General features: G+C 45.0%; 1 protein-coding gene across 3 annotated transcripts in view; it reads left to right on the top strand.

Annotated features, from left to right (window-relative positions):
* Positions 1-26,092, top strand: part of LOC111843402 (neuron navigator 3) — a 219,309-nt gene that overhangs the window by 20,395 nt on the left and 172,822 nt on the right. The window lies entirely within an intron of this gene.

A 26,092-nucleotide genomic window follows, 5' to 3' on the forward strand; every position in this document is an offset into this window, starting at 1 on the left:
CCTCGATGGGATACCCGTCCAGGGCACATGGCTGGGGTATACCCTCGATGGGATACCAGTCCAGGGCACATGGCTGGGGTACACCCTCGATGGGATACCAGTCCAGGGCACGTGCACACTCACGTTCGCACACTATGGGCACTATAGAGACACCAATTACCGTCACTGTAGCAGGAAACACGTGACACATGGAGAACATGCCAACAAAACTGACACCAGGACAGATTATCTGTGGTGTTTCCCAGGTCAAATGGCAGACAGAACAGCATTTATCTGTGCTTAGAATGAAAGCGACTGAAGGAATGCGTTCTTGAACTTTTGTTTTAATGGCTATTTGAGCACGTTAACACAGCACATCAGATTATGTGAAGTACTAGTTTTAACATAATGTATATTCTTCGCACTGGGATTTTGAGGTGAGTTATGCTGTGAATATGGACTTTTGCTGGAATTAATCAAGTAACCTGTGTCATTACACGAAAATGCAAAGTCTTGCACTAAATCTTCGAGAGTTAGACTCTTCCCTGATGACATAAAAGAGGTGAAGTCTGAATGTATACAGTACATATTTTTATAAAACAGATGTGGGATTATTGTCTAATGCAAAGCGTGTTTCTTTATCCTGCCAAACAGCTGGGCGATGTAGAGAGCCTGCTGGACATTTCAGAGGCGTTTTTTTTAATTCCAGCCACGATCAGATTAGCTCCACCACAATGCTTTAACCTGTCTGTGTCTTATTGATGTGCGTGTGTTAATGGAGAGTGCTGTATACAGAGGGACAGGTTGAGAGACAGAAAAGGAGAGAGAGCGAGCGAGCTAGATGAGAGTTTAATTAACTTGTTAAACTCTGTCCTCAAGGATGCTGTCAGGCAGGTGGAGGAAAACCACAACCTTGGCCTAGATAAGGCTGTAGACAAGCAGGAGCCTTCATGGGGGATTTTTGAAGCCTGAAACAGAGGTTTGAGCAGGCCTGAGGTGACTGACGCTGGAGGTGTTTATTGGGGTCCTTTAAAAGCAAAACAGCATGCTGGATCTGTTATTGTGGTCTTCCATAACACCTGCCAAAGAATCACCGTTGCACTGAAATGAGGAACCTGCCTACAAATACAGTCGTGCCAAGAATCTGATAGCCAATCAGGGCCAGAGTCGTGTCTCCAAGGAGATGCCATGCTTCAGCCGCAGAGCATCATCTACTCTATGGATGCAGCGCAGTGCACCTCCTACCAAAGGAGAGAACTTAGTACAAAATGCTTCTGCTGACAAGGAGAGAGAAACGCGGAATTAAAATATCTTCGGCACCAAGCCTGGATCCATCAGCTGCTGAAGCGCGAATTACGCAGCCGGATAAGACGTAGCAGTGAGACCAACCGTGGAGCAATTGGCCTCGGTAAGCCGTGGATTGTCGCTCAGTGATTTTTTTCAGACTCGCAGAGTTCGATAATGAGCTTTCCAAAAAAGCTCACAAACCCCCTTGCAAAAGAAGTCTAACAGTAATCCCCCCCCCGGCCACTGACAGGGTGTTTGAGTCTTGTTGCCGGATTCCGAAGCTAAGTAACATTTCCCAGTCATTTCTGTGCACTTGGCGTCGCCCGCGTGTCCCATCCAGGCAGAGCCTTCTTCTCCTTTCCCTCTGCCGCTGAAACTTTGCCGCCGAACCAACGGCGCAGATCTGGATTTCGCGTGCCGGCGTGGAGCTGATGGGGAATGTGAGGGATCCCCTTTTATTTGTAGCGTCGAACCTGCGAGGAACAAAAACGTCGCATTAACCCCAGCATCTTGTCCTGCGCTCCACACACTGCAGCCGAGAGGCTGCCAAGCTGCAATCATGCCATCTCGGGCCTCATTGTGTGCGCGCCCAGTACTGTACAGAGAGGAAAGACTCGCCCCGTCTTCCTTCCCTGTGTTTAGTGGCTAGACCCCTGCCATTGGCTTTCCTTTGCTGCCAACAGCGCCCCCCCCCCCCTCCCCCCCCTCTGATTTCCTCTTGGCCACGGCGTGTCCGTCCTCACTGATGCCATCGCTAGGAGGCGTCTGCGTTTTGCCCGTGCATGGACTCACTTTCCAGATCCTTCATGGGTCCGAGAGCCAGGATCACTCGCCGGGAAACAGTGCAGTCCGCGTGACTGGCAGGAGTCGGCCATTGTTTTATATCTCTGTACTGTGCAGCAGGAGCAAGATACCGTGCTTGTATTTCCCGTAGGCGTATTGTTGTTTTTATTGCGGCTAATAAAATATAACTGGGCTGCAAAAAAATGGGATTGTTGTACGCAGAAATTATAATCGATTCAGAGGTAAGTGTTTATAAATAATGACCTGGGGGGGGAGGGGGGGGGGTGACGAGATGTTTGAAGAGTCGTGCTGTTGTCTCACAGCTTCAGCATTGGGGTGGAGTTTGCATGTTCTCCTTATATTCGGTTTGTGTTCTCTGGGTACTCCGGTCACCTGATGTGGTCCAAAGACATCCCATTGGGTTAATTGGTGTGTGTGGTGTGTGCTTGGTGGTGGACAGGTATCCCACTCGGTATGTACCTGCCTGCCTTGTGCCCCATGCTGCATAACATGGGCTTCATGCACTCCTTAAACTCTGCTTCAGTGCACATGGCTGGAAGATGGATTAATGAACTAATTAATGCATTAATAAGTAATGATCTGTGTACCTCTTAGGCATGACGTAAGAATAAAATATATTACTGCCTTTAAAAGAACTCATACCCCTCAATGCATTTAGAACTTCTTGTGTTCATTAGATCATTTGCATTTAGATTTATACCTGAACATTAGTGGAACCTTGTTAAATCCGAGCACTTTGTTATTACTGTGGAACCGCAAGCGACTTGCCTGTGAAATCAGTAAGAAAAAATTATTTTGGGAACACGTTTACCTGTCAGAGTGTTTACAGATTTCAGGAGCCTGAAGCCTGATATCAGAATAATTCAACACCAGGAAATGAGAAAGAGAGTAATGGATTTTGCTGTTACTGCACAGTGAATATTGTGGCATCCCTAAAAAAGAAGTCAAATAAGAATGAAGAAGTATGTCCCCTGGTGGAATAACCATACGTAGATAAAACTGTCTAATTTCAAAATGTGCTCTAGTAAATTAGAGGCATTTAATATTGCTGGGTATTGCTTGGCCAACATAAATCTCCATTCAAAACGATAGGAGTGAGAAAACCTCTAGAATTCTTTGTGATACACTTGCAGAATCAAATTGGACTTCTGCATGAAATGATCAAAAAACCTGTAATTTATACAATAGGTGTGTTAACAGATCCAAGGTAATATCCAAGGTATGTTGCCAAGTTCTAGTGCAAAACAGCATGTTTGTGTCACATTTACAGCTGGTGTAGCTTCTATTAATAATCATCATCTTCTTTTTCTCCTGAAGCACAAAATGACTACACTGGCCTGACACCTAGAAGACTAAGTAGCTTCTTTCTGTAATTAGATTGTATATGTAAGATATCGTAAATGCATCCGATGTCTCCGGATATGTTCTTGAGTTTGTTACCCATTTTTATCTGCACATTTAGACATATGTGTTTCCTGTCTGCTTGCAACTCAGTAATGTCTGTGATGCGTTTCAGGCAATATGTTCGTTGTGTCGCCCCATGCTGATCTCCTCTGATTGTGATAATGTCTCCTCTTCTGCTCCTCTCTGTTCCTGGATGTAAACATCACCTTTATCACCGCTGACGGTCTTCTCTAGGACAGAATAGAAAATCTTTCTGATCATGTCGGACGGAACTTTTCCTATCGAATCTCCTTCAGTCTTGTTCAAGTAAATATTGAATTTTTCAAATGGTTTCTGGTGTGAGATACCACAGGGTTCCGTATCAGGTTCAATTCTCCCTGTATTTGTTGCCTTTTGGGCAAGCATTGTGTTAATTAATGTTACTGGCGACCAAGGGTGTAGATTTGGGTATGGATTGTATTGACGTGTCCCTACCAATATTGTAGGAGTACCGTGCATTTTTAGGGGGGGGGGGGGGGGATGAACTGGTCCCTATCAGTGTTGAAACCAAACCTACTCTCCTTTCTGTTGACATAAAGCTTCTATGAAAGCTATGGAGCGATAATCTGTACACCCTCTGACTTTAACATGAATCGGTGAGGCTCCTGCTTTTATCCTGTTCATATCCAGAAATCAAACACCTTCTTCATGTCTAACATACCTGTGAAACGTGTCATATAGCTGTAGGTGCCTAGCAGAGGATAAATCCTGTCTGCAGACTGTTTGTGTGTCTTAACGTCACATCTTCCTATTAGCTGTTGTGCGCTTTGGCTTGATTTAGAATCTCTCAGTTCTCGCACAAGTTTGAGTATTTCCTCCCCCTTTATCTTATCGTTACGCTTCCACAACTCAGTTCACCAGATTTATTTTCTTTCTGCACTTCATCTCTGCTTCTGTATAATCTATTATTGACAAAATACCATTTTTCATTTTCCCGTTCTGCCCGCCGCTCAAGGCCATATGGTTCCTGTCGACAGCCGAACCCAGAATTCCCCCTTGCGACCGTTACTAGGCAATGTGTCCACGTATTGGCATGGTCCAAGGTCCTGTGTGGTGACACAGTCATCTACATCTGCCCTCCCTGGCTCCAGCAAGTGGGCCACCTGACCACTATCCCTCTTATAGATCCGTTGTTAGCTATGATGGTTTTTGTATGATGTGTACAATTACTACTTGTCATTCGTCTTTTTTCTGACGCTTGTTCAGCAGAGCTGCTGAATCACTGCCTTTGAAGGGGTCAGAGAAAATTTCTGGTTGTCATTTTTGGTGCTGCCACTAGAGGCCTGGCTTTCGGTTACTGCAAAGCGCTTTGTATCCATCCTGCTTTAAACACGAGCCTGTTTCAGATGATAATCAGCTCATCAAATATTTCTGAGTGTTTACCAGCTTCTTTCTTTCCTTGCCACCAGCTTTTTAAGTCATTTATTTGTTCTGCCACACTGGAGCCCTTTCAATAACTTCATTGAACAGCTTCTGTTTTAACATGACAGAAGATGCACTAAACATCCTAAATGGTTTTTAAAGTGCAGTCGAACCCCCGATGCTTCGCTTAGGCAGCAGTCGGAATGCGTGGCTGCGATTGGCAGCGGATAATGGGGTTTGAGATGCTAGCATGTGATGTTTAATTTGCAGCTTTACAAACCGCCCTCCCTCCCCGCTCTCCCCCACTCCCCAATCTCTTTGCTGCTTTGCCCTATTCATTCATCCTATTCCAGTCCCTGTTTTCTAGATAATATAATTCTCTTTCATGAAGAACCAGATTTTTTCCTAAGGTTTCCTCCACCAATTCAGCTCCCCCACCCCACCCCCATTGCACATGTGGACACCCCCACCATCGCGTATCAGGAACCATCAGCTAAGAGATACTGGCGTTTTTTTCTCCATTTGCATATTGAACAGGTTGTTTTGTGGGTGTGTTTGTTAGGCTGATAACAGCATTGGACTTTCTCTCTTTATGTACACATCAGTTAATGAGGATCGACTGCACAATGCACGCAGCGAACGTTTCCTTGAGAAGATGAGTCCCGTTCAGCGCTGCCTATTCTGTCATCCTTCTCATCGACTTCTGCTAGACTTGTCATTGTTGCTAAGAGGCAAATTGCTCATGTCGTGGGTGTTTTGTGGGGGTAACGGTTCCATATGTTCCCAGCCTAGCCCTTCCCTACTAAAAAACACCACAATGATCTGAAATGCTTGATTAATGAGAAGGTACATGCATGTCTACACAGTAGGAGGGGAAGGGAATCCATCCTAGGAGATAGAAGGAGCAATGTTGATGGCATGCTCTGCTTTTTGATGATCCCTTCCAGACCTTTGACCGAACCTCTGCAAGAAGCCCACGGTTACGAAGATCCAATTTTCTGCTTTAAGATGGAAAATTCCAGCGCATAGTTCTGCACAACGCGTCGCCATTCAAAGGCGGCTAAAATGTACGGGAGCGGTCAAGCAAATAGTGGTAGGCGAAGGCCGACCCTGAAGCATGGCTGAAGCAGAGTGAAGCATGCGCCATGAAACGTTGGCCCAGTGCAGGCTGGTGGTAGGAGATGTTGGCCCAGCCCCACGGGACCAGCTCGGCTGGTGGACGCACGCTTGTCCGACCTCATTAGGGTTTCCTTCTGCCCATGTCTGTCCCGCTTGAGTCGCGTTGCCCGGGTACCGTGTGGGGGCCCAGTGCCCGCCAAGCGATTTGTACTGACCCCGCTCCGCAGCCATATTCGCACCGGTCACAGTTTCCATTGGCAGAGGGCAGACCCATCTGCGACGGTGCGTTTGCGGCACTGGCCGTGACTTGCCTGTCGGCAGAGTCCGACTTCACCAGGCCGGCCCGCCGCTGGGCTTTGCCACTCCTGAGTCCGCACTTTCCCCCTCAGCAAATTGCTCCTTTTTTTGGCTATGGGGCTCTGAACTCACCCCGTTTGAGGTGGAATGGCCCTGGTGGGGTGTTTGTAAAAGCCAAAATCAATATTGCTGGGGCGAGGGGGGGGGGGGGGGGATGGGTCGTAACTTATTATGGCAGACGGTCGTTTGTTCCCTTAAATTTGGTGCTTTCTCCTTTGATTCTGCCATCTAAATAAGACACTTTTGCTGTTAGAGGCAGACTTTGTTATCTTGGAAGCAGAAGGCGGTTATTGACAGACAAATAACATCTCTCCCCATATGGCAGGCGATTTATCACCGCTTAGTAATCACAAGCTGGGATACAGAATGTGATGAAGGAAACAACGGTGCGGCACTTAGAATTCTGATTAACAAGGACGCTTGCTGCAATGCATACAAATTTATTCTGGTGAACCTTGCAGTCCCTTAAAGTGTTTTTCTTAAAAATAATAATGATATTAATTTATATATATGCTGGTATTGGTTATGGTAGGGTTAATTTAAGAATGTTCTAGAAACTTCCAGAGTCTTATTTGTGGTTGCAATATTTTGGTTGGTATGGAATGAAACTTGTTCTCCAAAAAGGGGGGAGTGGACCGGTTCCACATAAGAGAAAATAAACAGTGATCATGATCAAGGGCCAATGACGAGCTTCTCTATGTTTATATACTAGTGAATGGGCGATTAAAGACGATGGAACCAAATGTTAATTGCGTTTTTTTTCTGTTCCACCTGTGGCGACTTTGAGTCACTGCTGACATTGCAGAGGGTGCTGTTTAAAATATCCCTCATTATAATAATTCAGACCTCCTTTTAATTCCCCAAAGCAGGTCAAGCTCACGGTTGCAGTCTGTTCGATATAATAAGTATATATAGCTGCCTAGTTTTCTCCGATCTTCCAGGAGTTTGCATGTGGAAGATGTATGACAAAAAGGAAATTTGTTTCACTTGAGGGAACTGTCAGCCATTTTTATTAGTCAATTTGGTTTTCTTCCAAACATTTAACAGAGTTGCTGATACATTGAATTTACAATACGACTTAAGGGCAGTCTGTACTGTTGCTGATAATGCTGTCACTCAAATGGTGTAAGATGGTGCTTTATAGAGCTCTGGAACTTTATCAAATCAGGATTGGGATCCCGCTAGATACCATGAGGTCTTATTGCCTAAGGGGTCTCAAGGAGAGTTAATCTCTAAACTATATCTGCAAGATTTACAGTAATGAGAAAGTAAAGTTTGACAGACCCAAAGCTTAGTCTTCGAGGCTTTTTTTACATATCCCCATGGATAATCATGTCTTTGAAGATCACTCCCATGACCTCACAGCCTTTTGCATTTATTATAAATTAGTTGATGGAGACAAAAAGGAAAAGATCATTAGGGTATATTCAAAAGACTCTCTTCAAATACTGATGGTCGCTGAAATATTTAACTGCTAGTCGACTTTTAAAAGCACCCATAACCCATGGTTTATCATTATTTGAATGCTGAATTTTAAATTTACTTGTGTAAAATGCAGACACAGTTTTGCTGACATGAAATGTTTTTGCTTCCTCATCATAAAGTAATGGAAATACTCAGCTTTGGCTCAGCGGTTTTTGGCCTGAGGTGTGGTTTGCAACAGTCAGTTAATCAAAATCGTGGCGTAAGAGACTTTTATGGTATTGTAGCTCCTCAAAATGAGTAGCCTGCACTCTAGGTAGCATGGTCACTTTGTCTAGCCTCAAAGGATTCTGGGTATTGGCAGCCAGTCTTGAATCTGTTATTTATTTATTAGTTTCTGAGCCTGTGGAAGGTTATTGTCTTTCCTGTAATTTTGGTCTCTCGTTGCAAAATCTGGTCAGTATGTAAGATGTTGGTCGTGCTAACAAATAGCATGAGATGCAGGAACTCCTGTAGTAAATAATTTAATTCATTCTTTAAAAAAATGTCAAATGTACGTCTTTGGGACTTGTAAAGAGAAATGCTTTGTTTTAGATTGATTTTAATCATGACCACCAACCAGACTCATTACTGGATTTTCATTATTAGGTCCAGTTGGTGTCTTCTCCTGGCGACCAAGTAAAGTAAACATCCCTCCAGAATGTTCTCTGTTCTCTCTGGATCTTCAGATTTTCCAGTGGTATGTTAACAGTTGTGATGATTGAATCCATCTACCTTGCTGGTGGTCCTCTTCCTCTTTTACCATCATTTTTTCCAAGCTTTATGGACTTATCCAATGCTCTGGGCATTCTCATAAAATACCCAGAATAAGTGGAAATTTATGTTTGATGTTTTTTCTGTGTTGTCTCTCTTATGGTGTCACTAGCACAAAAAAAGCACTGTTCCTGCTCCACTATTTCATTATCAAGCTTACATAACAGTCACAGAAAATAGCTCAATCTGAACTACAGGCTTTTTTCTTTGAGGTGCTTTTTTCTCTCTGGGTCCCACTATGCACCAATCTGCAATGCATTTAGTCATTGTAGATTCCTTTGTTGCTGATCTCAGTCATCCTACGTCACATCTCCCCTGCTACTCCTTCTTGGGATCTGCCTGGGTCTGACTTTTACTCATTCCGGCTTATGGGCTTTCAGACTTCCATATGTTTGAAATTGAAATTGCACCGCCTGTCTATAGCCCAACCTTCTGGGACAGCCGGTGGTGACGGACCTGTGCAAATTCAATTACACAGGCGTCCAGAGCTACTGATTCGGTAGAAATGGGGCTTTTGGCTGAAATATGTTCAAATTCGGTACAACTTGGTTGCATCAGAAAATAAATATATAATGTTCAGCTCAAAAAATGTCTGGCTGCTCGGGGTGGAAAGGGGGAGAATTTCGGGGGCCCAGACTCTGGGGGGCGTCCATGACTGTGTGAGTTTACCCTTGGTTGGAGAAGTTTTCAACAGACGGTCATAAAACAGACAGACATAAAACAGAAGTTTCTCAACACAAATCAATAATGAAAGAAGTTGACACTGACATGATATCTGTATGGGAAAGATCAGCATGGTACAATATAGGCATGATACAGATGCAGGATGGAATGTTCTAGTTAAAGAAAGCGTGTTGTGTAGACGTTTCTCACTTACACCTCCATAAAGGCATGTCTCATTCTTCAGGAAGTGATGCTTAATTCACCATTTGCACATGCACATTGGAATCGTTCTTTTTGAATATGCCCTCTCCCAGTGGTTGATGCCCTGGGCGAATACCCCCCTCAGCTCCCCCATCAATAAAAAAACACCCTTCTGCACTAACTGTCATTTGTGGAAATATACAAATAAGTAACGATAAAATTTAAAACAATATGGTTATAAAAATATATACAAAATAAGATTCATGAATATAATTTATTACTCAGTGTCAATATTAATTATTGCACTCAGTTACTATTACCCCATTGGCTAACAAACATGCTAGTCTTATACTGGCCTATTTCATTACATGCATAATATTATACTCACAAAGAGATGATACAGCTGCATTCCTTTATCTTTTCTCCTCTTCTTCTTTCCTCTTTTTCCTAAACTGAGCGCCTGATGGCATACACCTGTTCTTATCCATTTGGCACTCGAGCATCCAAACATTACCCATCTACTAACACTGTCAACCAAGATTCAAAAGTAAACAAATTCACCTTGGTGGTGTGCCGGCTGGCTTTATGTTACTCTTAACGATTTTGCAGGAAAAATGCAGCAATATGTCTTTGAAACTATATATTCACAGCACTATGAATGACTTGTGGTTTATTTGGTATCATTTCATGGTGTCACTGATTTTATTAATTACATTAGTATTGTACAAAGTCAGAGAAGTGCTGTTTGATAGATTCCCCAGCTGCCGCTACCTTGGGCTACCAGTGGGGTCAAACCCCCCCCCCCCCTCTCAGAGTGGTTGCCTGCCTAGCTTGCAAACTAGAATCTGGACACCCGCTCCAATGAGGTGACATGATATCGACGTGATGTGCAAATTTTGTACATTTTACATTTTTACAGGTGCCCCATGCCACCCCCGGCAAGATGCCACCCTGGGCGACTGCCAGTGTCAGCCATACCCAAATCCGCCAGCGCCCTTTCCTTTGTCCTTTGAGACTCTCACACACACGGAGGACAAAGCTTGGCATCTGAGCATAAGGTCAAGCCATTCATCCAGCACTACTGGAGCATTTATAGGGTTAGGGGCTTTGCTCAAGTACCCAACAGAATTTTTTTTAGCCTGTGGAGTCACATGCTGCCACCCTATTGCCCTTTTCTGTAGCCTCACCTTAGATTTTGCAGAAATGCTGAAGCGATGACAAACGCACTACGCTGCAGGAATAAACGTCAGACAGTATTTAGCTGGATCCCCGTTTGACTTTAAAGTCGCCCTGCTTGTCAAGGTCAAGTCGGGGAGGATGATTAGGCAGCACATTGCACTGTGCAGATTGGTGTAATTGGGGGGGGGGGGGGCTCCCAATACCCTGTCTGACATGCTAAGGCTCTGCACTCAGGTGGGTGATGTTTGTCCGCAGGGTCGGGTGATGGGAAATCTGTGGTCCTCCACCCCCACCAGTCTGTTCAGCGCTACGCTGTTTCTGATTTATGGGTTACTGGTTCGTCAATGATGGATAGTGACGTTGTTAAATGTGACACCCTCATTGTACAGGCTGCAGGGAGCTGTTAACCATCAAGAATTCGAAGGGGGGGTGGGGTGGGGAAGCGATATCAGGGGGCTGTATCACACGTGCATCACGTCCTCGTTGGGGGATAGAAGGTGCAGAGCAGCACCGAGGACTGTGATTCATTTCTAGATGTTTTTTCCAAATATAAAGGGTTAGCTTGGACTTCCTTTGTTTCCCTGTCGGTTTGCTTCAAATATAACTGCGTGTAATCAGCCATAGGTCTACACTTCAATTCCACATCATTGCACCATTTAGATTTACCATATACTTTTCTCGGGAAGAATTTTGTGAATAAGGTACATGCGATGAAAAATTATTGTTGATATTAAGATTAAGAACATAGTGCACAGACAAACATACAGTGCCAAACAAACAAAGTGCACAGACAAACACACAGTGCCAAACAAACAAAGTGCACAGTACACATAATTCAAACCAATAAATGTGGTGTAAAGTACACAGTATAGAAATGGTATATCCTGAAAACAGAATATTGTAGTATTATAGAAATAAATATTTACCAATAATAGTAATAAGGAAGGTAGCAGCAGATGTGTTATCGCTGGACGTGGGGAATGGCATGTCTGGTGGTGGTTTGTTTGGAAAGACGGAAACTTTGGTTTAATTTCCTGAATTATCATCAGTCTTTTTAAATGTAATTGTTTTATGTATACTTAGTGTGATCTTTAGGCTCAGGTCTTTTAACATGTATGTATGATACATGTATACAAAGTAATATAATCACGCGGTAGCTTCTGGAATCAGTGCAGGCTTTATTTTCCCTTGTTGTCCTGTAACATGATGACGGAAGATACTTTAAGACTCACTGGTGATTGGTGCTTGAAGGACTTCAGACCTGAGCACTGAGCATGGAGGAACTCGTCTTCCGATATGCTTCACAGGGTGCCCTTGGCAGGATGTGTGGTTGTATTTCACACATGATCAGTACAGGCATTTCTGGTGGCCGCTTTGGCGCTAAGGGTATAGTCCAGTAGGCTGGAAACCTTGGTCATGGTCGTTCTGCATGACCGTTGAAGAAGCCAGCTCCCAAAGCACCATAGATGGTGCCTTCAACCAGTCTATCCATCCATATGGATCTTCAACAGTGCAGCTCAATGAAAGCAAGCCAGAGTTGCATGACTGCTTGGGGAGTTTCTGCTTCGGGGGATATTCTGCATGTGAAAAGTTGATATATTTGTTCTGCAAACACACATGAAAAATGGATTCTCCTAAGCAAACATATATGTTTTATCTTCCACAAATCATCGGCGTTTCCACAGCCAGCGTGGTTCCCCGTGGGCCGTCTTAAAGCTTCATCTTCTTCAGACCAATGAAAAAGGGAAGCCCCTGTGCCTTTGACTTCCAACCTACTTGGACTAATATGGATCCCAGTCTCCCCCAGGGTAAAATTCTGGCACCACGATGCTTGGAAGCGAATGCTAGGCCATAAGTGGGGGTGTCGCCGAGCAGAGCTGGAGATGTTTTCTGATGTACCGACGATGATTTCTCGGGGGCAGAACCTTCAATGACAGCATGGAGACAGATAAAAGAGGGTTGCAGCAGATGTCTGTCTTGATGGTCCTTACTTGTGTACCTGTAATATGCCATTGTTTGTGGAGCTTGCTGTCTCCAACCGAGTTACATCCCCACTACTCAATGAGACTCTTTATATCGCTGAGAACCTTAAATATTCCCCCACTGAACAGTTGTATTCACCCCCTTTATTAGAATCAGAAAACCTTTATTATCCCAGAGGAAATTGATTGTAACTGCAGACTACAAAGTACACAACTGCACAAAAGAGAATAATAATACAGGTACCATACAACAATATCTATATAAAATGTAACATAAGGAGATGGTACTAAAGAAGTGGGTGATAATGAAAATAAGAACTATACTGTTTTGCTAAAAAAAAATAATAACAAATTTTGCAGCTATAATATTGCATGAAGAAAGATAAATAAATAGACAAACATTGGTTAAAAAAAAAAAAAGATAGTGTTGCATGTGTCCTGAGTAATTTACTGGTTGTGTCTGATGGCTGTCGGAAGGAATGATTTCCTGATGCGCTCAGTGGAGCATTTTATGTTGAGTGATCTGCGACCAAACCTGCTCTTCTGTCCTACCACAACACTGTGAGGCAGGTGAGCGGCATCGTCTGTGATCGACCGAAGTCTGGACAGCGTCCTCCTTTCCCCTACAGTGTCGATACTCCCTCCATCCCTCCAAGAACCGACCCAGCCCCCCCGATCTGCTTGTCGAGTCTGTTGGCATTTGCCACCTTCACCTTTATACCACAGGCTGGAAAACTGTGATCAGCTGTGTGTCCAATATGTGCATCTCCCCTGCATTTCAGTGCAATTCCAAACGTCCCAGGTACCAGGAGCTGTACGTTTAAATGAGATGTGTATGTATTTGTTCTGACACAGATACAAATGCTGACGCTGGGAGACTGCATGCAGTATAAACTCTCAATATTTTCAAATCCGATGCAAGTATCAGTTGCTGGACATAGGACCTGGACTCCCCCACAGTCTCCTGCTTATGAATAAATGGTTTTTCACGGTCTCCATGGCATCTGGTTCTTATTTCATTTCTAGGCACAGCTATTGTGAATATCATTTCGGGCTCCCGCTGACTGACAGACGACAGGTGTCCGCCGTCTCTGCCAATGGGATGTTTTTATAGGGAAGTGGAGAGCTGGGAAAGTTTCCTTCCTTCTTTACTAATTGTTGTTGATTAAACTTAGCAGGTGCCCTTATCTTGCATAGATTACGGTACTTCCCACTTTATAGTGCAGCTAGCATTATATGGGATATATTTGCAAAAGTGGTCATGCTTCAGTTTTAGAATGATTTTATTTCTTGTCCAGTGTCATGCTGTCCTTCGTGTTTCCAGACTTGCGTTTCATACCTTTTTAACTACTGGAAAAAACGTCCCCAAGATGCGCCATTTGTTTTGATTGTCCAATGTTTGCATTGGACTCAGAGCCAATGAAGCCCAAGTTAGCAAACCAATATAAATTGGCAGGACTTTTATTTTGTACTGGCTCTAATAATAAAAGTTTCCGGGTCAATAGCTCTCATTGTTGATGGTTACATAAAAGAAGAGCGTATAAACCGAAAGGGACAGAAGCCTGTGTGTCTCCACTTAACTCGACGTTCCGGAACACTGTCTGTCAGGATGGCGCAGCAGCATTCCGGTATGGAGGCCCAGTGTGCCTCAGACTCGCGGCTGCCTACAAACTGGCCTTATTTCTTTGTCCTGCATCTTATCCATGGAGGAGTAAAGGCTGGGAAACATTGAGAAATTACAGGCAAAGATGCTTCTTTGTTTGATTGTGCAGTTTATGTGTCAGCTGAAATAAACAGACAAAGACCAAAGAACACTGTTTAGGTCAGTGGTCATCAACTGGCCCCCCAACAGATAGATAGTCAGACAGACAGACAGACCAGCAGGCAGGCAGGCATGCAGATAGATAGATAGATAGATAGATAGATAGATAGATATAGAAGCAAACTGCAGGTTTACAGTAGCTAAATACACACATTCAGACAGTGAAAAGACATCTAGACATTAATAGACAGTAACAATAAATAATAGACTTTTTGCAGTGCAAGGAATGTAAGGGAAGGTATTACGTGGAATTCTGTAGTAATGACTCAGAAATAAAATTCCTGTCCAGGAAAAAAAGTTTCCTATCCAGGAAAAAAACTCAAATTATTTTTATTTTATTTTTTTTATTTGAGCCAACTCGGTGGTCTGCTTCAGTGCAAGTGGTCTGGAGATGATGGGTTAGACGAGGCTGGCTGGCTCCTATTCCTCTACCTATCCGGGAACGTCCGTCTGGCTAGACAGAGAGGGGAAATTGTGAGGTTATCTGAAGCCGGGTGAATCGATGTCCCAGGTGCTTGGTTCTCGTTGTCTGACATCCCGAAACGACGTCACAAATAGCATTGCCAATGGGTTCAGCCTACACTGATAATAAAACAGGCGCAGTGGAGAGGCCACATATGACCTTACAGTGACATTCCGGAAGATGCCGAGACAGCTGGTGGTGCTGATGTGATTGGCTTGGAGGGGGGAGGGGGATGTGCAGGTGTGCTTTTGCGTTTCCGCAGCAACCGTCATTTCCCTCGGTGGCCGCAGTTTTTTTCCATTGATCAATTGTTATCGTTCGTTCTGACTTTCACTGTACTGGAGGCTGAGCTCGGAGGTATCGGTAGGCAGCGATTGACGGTGGCGTCTCCCAAGCCGCGGTCGTGCTCGGAAGGTAACCAGACTCCATAATGCCTCTGCGGTGAGCCATGCCAGATCCCAATAAACCAATCAGATCACAATCCGCTTTGGAAGCCAGCAGAAAAAGTTGCCAGTCGCGTCGAATTGTGGGCGCCGACTGTGAGCGCCTGATGTTCCGGCCGCCGTCCGCATCTTGCAGTCCTTTCAGAGCACGCTCTGTGTGGTCTGGCGTCACGCTGACAAGGGTGAAGTGGCCAGTCCTTTCAAAATGAAAACACTCACGCTATACGCCAAAGGCACTTCGGATGTTCTCATTGTGGGCATGTAAAGGAAGGTAAATCGAGAACGTCCTGTGGGCATATCGGATGCCAGTGAGGAAATAACAGGTGACTGGGAGGTCGGAGGTGATTCATTTGGAGGATTTTCCTGTAACAGCTGATTTTCTGCAATGCTGTGTAATAAATCAGCATCATCGCCTCTCTGCGAGCGTTTGGTCTGGCCTTCTGACAGGCGATGTCACCGGTTTCCCCTCGCAGGGCTCCCATTGGTGGGTCGCTGCATCAGACCTTGCGGCTGTTCCTCTCTGGACTGTTTTAGACCTTGGGGTGTGTGTGTGTGTGTGTGGGGGGGGGGGGTACTGTAGTTGTCCACTGGTTACCCGCCTGCAGACACCTATTCATCATCTCCACCGTGTTTATTTTTGTGGACTTCGCCGCCCACAGAGGACGGCCTCAGTCCCGCCGTGCCAACTGGGAGAGATTTAATTTACAGTGTTTCCACCGTATTCACTGATTCTGACTCACTGGACTGGAGGCCAGTCCACTTTACCCTGTTTCATGTTGTGAATTGGTGCTTAATTATGTTTAATTTACAACTGGGCCTGGATCCTTCTCCTGACATATTCTCCATGATCTACATAATTGAGCTACATAATTCATAGTATATCTATTATCCTTTTATAGTTAAAAAATATTGATTCATTTGTGGGTGTCCCGAGCCAATCTTGCAAGCTACGGGCACAAAGCAGGGGATAACTCAAGACAGGGCGCCAAACCATCGCAGGGCACACACACCATTCACACCTACAGGCAATTTGGCAACTCCACTGCACCTTAGCATGTTTTTGGACTGTGAGGGGAAACCAGAGTACCAGGAAGAAACCCCCTGATGACACGGGGAGAACATGCAAACTCCACAAACATAGAGCCAGGGCAGAGACTCAAACCCTGAGGTGTGAAGCAACAGTGCAAACCACTGCACCACCGTGCCGTCCCAGTTAAAACAGTTTTCAAATTTAAACAATTTATCGGTCTAGTTTTGAATGCAGATTGAAGACGATATTTGGATGATATTTTAGTTTTCAGGTGAATGGGCTTCATCTAACTCTGAAACCACCGTCGACCCAGTCATGGCCAAGCTTCCATTTGCCCTTTAAAACGAAGACACTCTTGCGGTTTCCCGATTCCTTAATTGATTGTTTCCAGTCCGCATATCAGGGTATATATATGTTTTTTTTTCTCCAGCAGCTGCCAAACTCACTCTGCTCTCTTGAATATCAAAGCTGCGGTTGCTCATAACCGGGCCCAATTCCACGCTTCAGCAAAATTTCCCACCGGTTTAGTTTCTCGGGAAGTAGCTGCAGCGACGCAGGGCTTGCGACGTGCGGCACGCTCGGCCCGATGACGGGTCCCACCGCTGCCCCTTTGCCTCAAGGAATACCACAGCTCTGAACTGGATAAGAGGAATGGATAATGCATAGATGGATGTAGGAAACCTCAGTGTACACGCTTGTGTGTGTGTGTGTGTGTATGCGAGTTACTTTTTTGCTTCTCTTTTGGTCTCTCTGATTCTCGTAATATCCGTTGGTGCTGAGGGGGGGCATGTTCCTGTTTGCGCGCTAAAGAGCCGATGGCGGCCCTTCCTATTTTCGTCAGGCCCTGTGAGAAAGTCCCGCGCGCTGCCCCACGTCCCCTCTGCCGGGCGCTCCGAGAACAAAAGTGGGCGGAGGAAATACGGCTTTAATACTTCCTGCCATTTAGTGGCATTGTTTATCCGGCCCGATACTCGAAGGGGAGCTTCCGGGCAGCCTGGCTTTTTTTCTGGCAGGTTGTATGGTGACAGACGCTGTATTTACAGCTGGGTTCGAGTGCTCGGGCTGAAACGTGGCCTGACCCTCGCTCGGGGCCCTTTGTTTCGCTGCGTTATGGGCTGCTGCGATACGGCCAGGTTATAGAGACCCAGCCACCCACAGGAAGTGTGGTCAAATAGCACAGTACGCTTAAGAAACTAGTAGAGAAGAAATCATTTAAATTGCAGCATGTCAAGAAAGCATGCTGGTAATGTTGGGGGCTCCCTGCACGTTTCATATTGCGAGCGCTGCATGGCAAAGAAACGGCGCATTTTGCTGAGTTTTACTGGCTTTTAATGAGCGCAGTCTCAGGGGCCCTGCGATTTGACTGACGACTAGCAGTATTTCCTTGCATTTTGATCTTCTTTGGGGATTTTGTAGTTTCTCGGCCACAATGTTGGCCTCTTGGAAACGTGCAGAATGCCTGCAGTATCAAATACGTTATCTGAGAGTAACTTTTAAGAGATTATACCTGCGTCATTCTGCATCGCTGAAGCATTCACCCCTTCATGCATTCATTTGTCCATCCATCTATGCATTATCCATTCCTCTTATCCAGTTCAGAGCTGTGGTATTCCTTGAGGCAGTTAATATTTAAGAACTGCTGTCTGTTACTGAGACGCTATAAATCTGAACTGATTATGCCTTTTGTCCTCCATCAATAAAACCACAAAAACCTAATAACTGAAATAAGAGCGGAAAACTGGCATGCAGGGCGAAATAGACTCAAAGCATAGCCGTAGGTTCTTGTAATTTCAAATGGACTTTGTGGCAGCAATGGCACGGAGCGCAGCTTCGTAACTCTGATTCCCGATCAGATATCCATGCTGTAACTTCCCTGGCGCCCCTAATCCCGACATTTGTAGCTTGAAGAGGCAACCGAAGGCATTTGGAAATCGAGTCGGCTCCAGCTGCTGGGGGAGGAGAGTGAAATCCACCCTTTTAGCGAGTAAGTGAGACTGGAACAAAGCGGACCGTTGATGGACAGACTAGTTCCTCCGGGACGGGGCTTCTCCTTGAGTTGGTGGGGGGGGGGGTGTCTGTTTGGGAGCAATGTGGGTACTCCACTCATCGGGGGGGTCTCTTTCGGCTCCTCTCTCCTCCCTCGGGTTCCTTCCGAGGTCGTACCAGGCGATTCTCAGCCTGACAGCGTGATAAAATGAGTCTGACAGCCTGTGGCAGGCATAGGAAGGTCTAGGACACCGAAGACTTGGAGGAGATTCCCCAACTCCGTGTCTGTATTAGTGTGTTGTTACTGATATTACGAATCCCGACTGACATCAGAGAAGTACGACTTGAAGCTAGTATCCAGTCTGGCATTTCTGCGTTAATGTATAAAATATAGGAAACACTATGACCTCATTGAGACGTTACTAAGCACTCTTCCTGACCAAGCAGCTCTCGTACGTAGCCGGAGGCCCTCTGAGTGATTAGTCAACAGAAGTCTTTGAGTGTTGTCATGTGCTAAGTGCTCAGCTGAGCCGAACGGTGCCTGTTTATCTTTTCCTTGGCAGTGTTGGCTTCACCCGTTTATCAGGCCTGACGTGGCGACGGGTGCGACTCGAGGAACGGTGACCTCTGATGCCGAGTGCGACGGGATGGCTGATGCTTTGTTATGAAGAACCGGTGCTTTGTCTGTTTGTACACTGTTAACCATTGATTTGATGCCTTATATACTGCCATTTTTGCCCCTAGTTTTCTGCGTGTGTTTCCATTTTGTTTCAGAAAAGGGTGAATTTGTTCTAAATGAAACTGTGGTCTTCGTCTGCCAACCTCAGACTTGTAAAGCTAACAGATGCGGGCCCCTTTACTCCAAGCGGGGCTTGTTTGTATGTTAAAAATAAATATATTATATATAGCTGTTTTGCTGAATCCTCTCTGCAGAAACACTGTTCTCCAGATCCGCTTTAAAATTAGCATTTGCTAGGTTCCACCAGTTAGACTGCCACATCCTTTCTTGATGACATCCCCAGTACCTGAGGTAGAACCGCACGTGTTTTCCCCTTGACTGAGATGTGCGCGGTTCTTAGACACATTTGAGCGGTAGCCTTCCTGAGATACCTCAAAATAGACCAAGAGAGAAGAAGACCACAAGGTTCCACACTGCTGTGTCCACCCCGCCCCCCCGGTTTGTCAACTGGAGTCCCGCTCATGAACCTCTCTCACTAAGCATGTCTCTGACAGGAATGATGATATGCTCTCATCTCTGACCTTAGAAGCACTGCAGAAACACTGTTCTGCGTCAGGTAACATACCACCCTGTGTAATAATGGTTTATTGGTTTATATTCCATCAGATGTGTTTTCATGGTAGAGACTTCATCTTAAGAGTTTAATGGCATGATACAAAGTCTGGTGAGAGTGGTGTCGTACAGCGGGGATAATTGCGTATGATTGTGGCCATGTGTTTATTTTTCATGTCCGTTCGTATGCCAGTTGGACCGTCCCATTTTCCCCACTTAGCACCGTGTAGCGGAGATGAAACCATCTCTTTATCGTCGGGCTCCTCCCTGGCTCCTCTCCAGTCGGCTCCTGGGTACCAGTGAGGGCTCTGTGTCCCTGTCACTTACGCTGGATGTCACAGAGCATGCCTCCCCCCCCCCCCCCCCCCCCCGTAATCTCCCGTGAGAAGACAAAGCCCAGAATCTGCAATGTCACTTCACACCCTCAGCCGGGCGACCACCAAGCTGCCGGGTGACTTTTCCCACGATTACAAAGAGAAGCACATCCAACTCAAACTCTTCGAAGATGGAAGTCGTTTATACAATTCTAATTCTGCCTGAGTTTGAAAGCACTAGCTGACATGATACAGTACCCTACTAAAGGTACACTATGTTAGCTATTAAATAATCATTGTCTTTTGGATAAGACGGGCTGTTCTGGTGAATGGGTTCATCATTATTTATTTCGCTCCCCTACATTTCCCCCAGCTCTGAGTGGATAGTATTCTTGATATTTATATGGTTTCTGTTGATGTGCTCACTTTTATTACCCAATGAGGAAATAATAACAGCCCCTAACAGATGTACCTGACGTCACCGTATCTCGATGGCGTCGATGTGGCAGGGAGGGGGCGAGTAACGGGAGGTTCTCCGCTCTGATTTTCCCTGGCGATCTCCAAGCGAGAAGCCGGGACTCTGGAGGTCACACGCACAAGGACAGTGTGCTGACGCGCGTCGCTGACGGGGACCTGGAGGCTCCGGAGCCGCTCCGGCTCTGGCGGCTGGCCTCCGCCGCGTGACGTATCCCCGGGGCTCGCAGATGGGGATTTGGGCTGATTACAGCTGGCATGTCGCTCGTCATCTCTGCCTCCCCCTTCAGATTGATATCAGTAGTATCACGTCGTCCATTTCTAGCTGTTTCCTTACAATTTCAGTCCACAGTTGTAGTCGGAAATAGAAACCTAAGACTCGGGGTGTGAGAGGCTGCTGATTTGAGTAATGCCAACAGGTGACCATTTGACTTCACCTCTCTCCCTCTCTCTCTCTCTCTCTCTCTCTTCATTCAGCTGTAGCTTTTTTTTTGTTATCCCCCCTCCATGTGTCCAAATTATGACTGCTAATGGTTCAAGTAAGTGAGTTGAATGCCAACTAAGTGATGATATTTCAGGCCAGGCAGTGAGTGATGTTTCCATCACACTGGAGGGTAATTGTGTTTTGCGTGTGCTTATTATCGTGGGGAACTGAATTCCTAAATCTCATTTGGAACAAAGAAGTGAAGGCCGAAACTGCCCCCCTCCCAACAATGAGTGGCTGTGTGTTCTAATAAGTGCCAGATTTGACAGGCCCTCCAATCAGTACTCTGAAGGACAACAAAGTGTTGTTTAGCCACGAACCGAGACCAATCAGAGCGATGTAGGGCACCTTCGGGTACGTAAATGTCAAATTAACTGCCCTCACATCTTTTAAATTACTGAGATCTGTGTGATTTTCAGTAATTATATGTCCTCTTATTGGGTGGATGAGGTGACTGGGTGGAGCATTTACCACCTTAAAGAGTTGTCAAGGGAACATGAAGATTGATGACCTGAGCGTGTCACCTGTGCCTGCATGGCCTTATATGTCACGGTGGGGGACTCTGGTGTGTGCCGTGCTATTCAGGTTCTATCTATCTATCATCTATCTATCTATTTATCTATCTATCTATCTATCTATCTATCTATCTATCTATCTATCTATCTATCTATTTGTTAGTGATAAGCTCAAAGCACAGCGATGCACCAACAAAAACCACCACTCAAGTACGAAAAGGTCTGCCTGCTTGTTAGGAAATATTCGTTTGTGAAATACGGAAGAGGATTAGGGCCACCATGAAAATATTATTTGAATTCTGACTTTTTTGAATTCTGAATTTTTTTTCAAAAAAAGTCAGAATTCTGAGATTAAAGTCAGAATTCTGAGATTAAAGTCAGAATTCAAATAATATTTGAAAAAGAGGCCCTAATCCTCTTCCGTAGTGAAAAGCACGTTCTTTGATGCAAATTATTTTCTTCTAAAATGGTACAAATATTATAGTTTCAGTCCTTTGGTGAAGAATGTTTTTACTCATCTTCATTGCATATTTTCAGCTATCAGTGAAAGCTATTGTCCAGTGTGTTACTACCTCTGGCAAAGTGCTCAGTGGTGGTGGTCAATGGTCACCGGCATGTTGCAATTTACTGTGCACCTGCTCATTACGTTTCTATTAAGTTTGCTGCACTTGGTTCTGATACCGAGTCAGTGTGCTGACATTTACGTACGTAGTTCCATGAACATTCAGACTAGAACAGCAATTGTAGTGTGTCTACAGGAGACCCGCCGATTGTCATTTGTTCACACTGCAAGGCAGGCTGCACCACTGCCTGGACTCTAGGTGTCTTTCAGTCACCAGAGAAGCAGGAGATGACTTTCATTCTCAATCAGGTTTTTCCTATTTCTAGACTGTGTTGATGTCAGAGTGATTAAGGACATGATCTTAGGAAAATGGATATATTGAAACTATTATACTGTATATAAGTGGCATAAAAATAGGTTTATCCTGGTTGACTGGTTTGTGTAAATGTGACTGTAGATCCACACCAGACACGTATGCTTGAGTTGTGTGGAAGCAGGAGCATTCCTGCTCCAGGGTGAACCTCAGGGTGGCCAGAATCACCTCACAGCTGGCTAAGAGCACAGCTGGACAGCTCTTCAGTCACTCAACCTGCCATCGAGAGCAGCTGAGTGAAATTCTTCCACTGTCACGTGGCTGAGGTCCAGTGTCGCTTGGACTTATGCTCCTTTTTAATGCACGTTCTGTCGATGGTAATTAACGGCAGCTGTTGGCGAAAGGCCCTGGGCCTACACTGTTAGGACGTCCTGTCTGGACAAACCTGAGGCAAGCAAGGAGGCCCAATGGAAGAGTTATGAGATTTCAGCAGTGTCATACTGGTCCCTACCAGGAAAATACTAGGAAGACCACATAATGGACCAGGACCTAATTTGCATATAAATACATAGCCTCTCTAAAGCTTACATTTATATGTTGCTCCTAAATAATAAATATGTTGCTCCTAAATAATCTGATCTGTCAGTAGAGACCTACTCCCACACCTTTCTTGTGTATTTCAAATTATTTGCTAATATAATTAAGCAATAATGCAAATCAGCTGCACTGACCTGGACTTACATCTGCCGTGAACCTGCGTAGGTACACCGAGATAAAACAGGAGTAATTGATAAGTTGCGCGCTTCATCATTTGTGCATGGAAATGAATTCAGACAAAATATCGAGTGACATTAACGTGCACTTCAGATACACCAGAGGTTGTGTAGCTGTCAAATTGTCATAATCACGATTTCCATTACTGGCTGCTGAACTGAGTGATTAAAGCAGTGTAAACAGACTGAACTTAGGGAAAATATAAAATGCATCTCTGTTTAGCACAGTTCCGTGTTACACTTCACTCACTCTGCATTCTGCATGTTTTCAGCTGAGTTGACAAACCCGTTGGCTGTAGTACTGGTGCGATCAGGGTTGTTGTAATGGTAGGAGAGTGGGAGGTTCAGATGATTCCGGGGGCCCCTAAGTGACTTGGGACCTTAAACATTTGGAATATAACCGAATTGGTCGTTTGGGGACACAGTATGACATGCTTTCATCGGGCCTAACATTACTAGTGGTAATCCTGGGTGCACGTGTATGAGAGTATTCATTAGATCCCAAAATGGTAGAAAGGTAGGACCCTATAAACTATTCTGCTGAATCAGTCATTCTTTTTTCCGCTGTCATCACTGAGACGAGAGCAATGCTCAGCATCTTCAAACATCTCACCTTCCGGAAAATGTACCAAATGCATGAATTACTCAGATTCCAACTTTTTGTTTATTTCACCACTTGTACTCCTGGGTTTTCATCACAGAAGGATTCTAGTGTTTGCCGTTGCTATGGTAACAGAAACATGAAGCAAAACCTTGCCTTTTTTTTTCCTCCGCGATTTTGAGCATGATGCATTTGTGTGGTCAGCCTAACCCCCAGTTGCCCTTGCTCTTGGCTGGGCGCAGATGCCCTGCCGAGCCTGACGGACGGCTTAGTTTCGATTAGCGCGCTCGCTCCCTGGCTCCGGTTCTGGACCAGAGAGGTAGAGCGAGGCCCTGGGGGGGGGGGGGGGGGGCGCACGGGATAAATGGGGTCGACAGGGAAGTTTAATTTGTGAAGAAAAGTCCGGTGCCCTGCTTAATCCCACGCATTGAAAGCGAGGAACTTTAATGGGGATTAACATGTGGAAGACGCAGGAGCTTGACCCAGTGAAGTAGGCTGGCCAGCCACAGGAAGGTTCTGACAAACCCATGCCATTATCGGTCTCCAGTTAACATATTATCATACTATTATGGGAAAGTGTTGCTGTAAATTTCATTGTGCTGTGAGTTCAGGGCCGGTTACACACGACGGCACTTTGAGGTTTGAGGTTGTTCCCTATAGCTCATAGAGCGCTCCTGGGTATGGATAGTGAAGCCAAGTTCCTTGAGTTCATTCTGGACTTGGACCATGCTGAGATACAGCTTGTAGGCCAGATCTACGTGACTCTGTAGTTATCTTGAATCGCTGCAGATGTTTCCCTTTTGCGCCAGTTGTCTGTTTGTTTATCGGGTCACGGATTTGTTTCCAGATTGGTTTTTGAGGCTGTGTGACTGTGGTGTTACTGTGTTTCTTCTGATTAAGTGTAATAAAACGCCCTTTGTGGAGAGACCTACAAGTGTTGGCTAACAGACACATTGAATCTGGCATGCACGGCCTACTTAATCTTTCTCTTTGACCAAAGACGACTCTCAAGCTGCTGGGTGTGTGTTAAGTAACAAGCAGGTCATGTTTTTGTGGCTCTTCCTCTAATCAGTAGGACCTTCTGTGGAATGAATGGGCAATTCTTTAGTGCAGTTGCTAACACTCAGGCTATGGTGTTGATCAACGCAAATGTCCTTCTCACAAGGTACCTAATAAGGTCATTACTCATCCTGTGGATTTCCTGTATGCGTCTAGACATGACTACACGATCACTTCCATGGAAATTTAAAATGACTTGAACTGAAGCTTGGATTTCACCCAGTGCTTGAAGTCTTTTTCTGCTGTGATGTCTCAAGCACATGGTCTTATAGCAACATGGCTACACCATACTTTTTTTGGGCTGATTAACGTCCTTCTGTGTGGATATGTGTAATTGGGGAAAGTCTATGACTGGTTCTAAGAATGGAACTGCATGACCTTTTTGAGCTGGATGGTTCTTTTTAATAGTCTGAAGTGTTTTTCGATTATGCTGTTCTTGCTAGCACACTGACAGGAAGCTGGAAGATAATAGGCCTGAGTACTGTGGTTTGAGTACATATGCGGCTGAGTGGAAATCTTACGTACTTATGAACGTTCTCATTGAACTCACTGAACTGATATTACTGTCTACACTTCATAGGCCTGTGTAGCTAGATTATGGAAAACAGGAGAACCTGGTCTCAGGGATACCAAAGTGAGAAACAAACCAGTTCAGTTCAGAACTCTCCCTGAACGTTTCTCCTGCATCAACCTGCACCCCAACCCCCCCCATAAGAAGCCCTGACTGGGCATTGGGCTCCTGCCATTCCTGATCTGGAGTTTCTGGCCCCCCCATCGCATTTCCCGTGATTCTCTTATGGCGAGAGCCCCCCCACGAGTGTGTGCGCCACACAGCTCTCATCGCCATAAAGTCACATTTTTTAAGGTTAATTAAATCTTTTGGTCGCTACAGAAAGTAAAAGGAAACAACTTATTGTGGGGGTTGCAGAGGCAATGGAACTGGATCTGGCTAAAAAATGATGGACATTGCAGGTTCCTAGTCTAGGGGTTTTGGGAATGGGACAATAATAAAAAAAGAATGTAAAATAAAAAAATCCATTGTTCCTTAGATTAATCTGTGCTTTCGATTTGTTTGGTGTCTTCTGCCTTTAATGTTACAAGAGACCCAGGACTTTTCATATCTCATGCAGGAATTTCTCCCTTGTGTGATTTTGGCCTGTGAGTCTGTATGGCAATTTAATTAAATTGCTTTTTGTTGTGCACCTCTTGTGATTTCACTCGCCAGGAAATGTCCACCCAGTTAACTGTTGAGCTAATTCTAGTCTTTTTCCCCTGTCTTTTACCTTTTAGCTGATTTACCTCAGATTTGCACCACTCTAAATTCTATGCCAACATGTGACTTTCTGTTTGC

The sequence above is a fragment of the Paramormyrops kingsleyae genome, chromosome 3 (assembly GCF_048594095.1).
Source record: "Paramormyrops kingsleyae isolate MSU_618 chromosome 3, PKINGS_0.4, whole genome shotgun sequence".
Taxonomy (NCBI): Eukaryota; Metazoa; Chordata; class Actinopteri; order Osteoglossiformes; family Mormyridae; genus Paramormyrops; species Paramormyrops kingsleyae.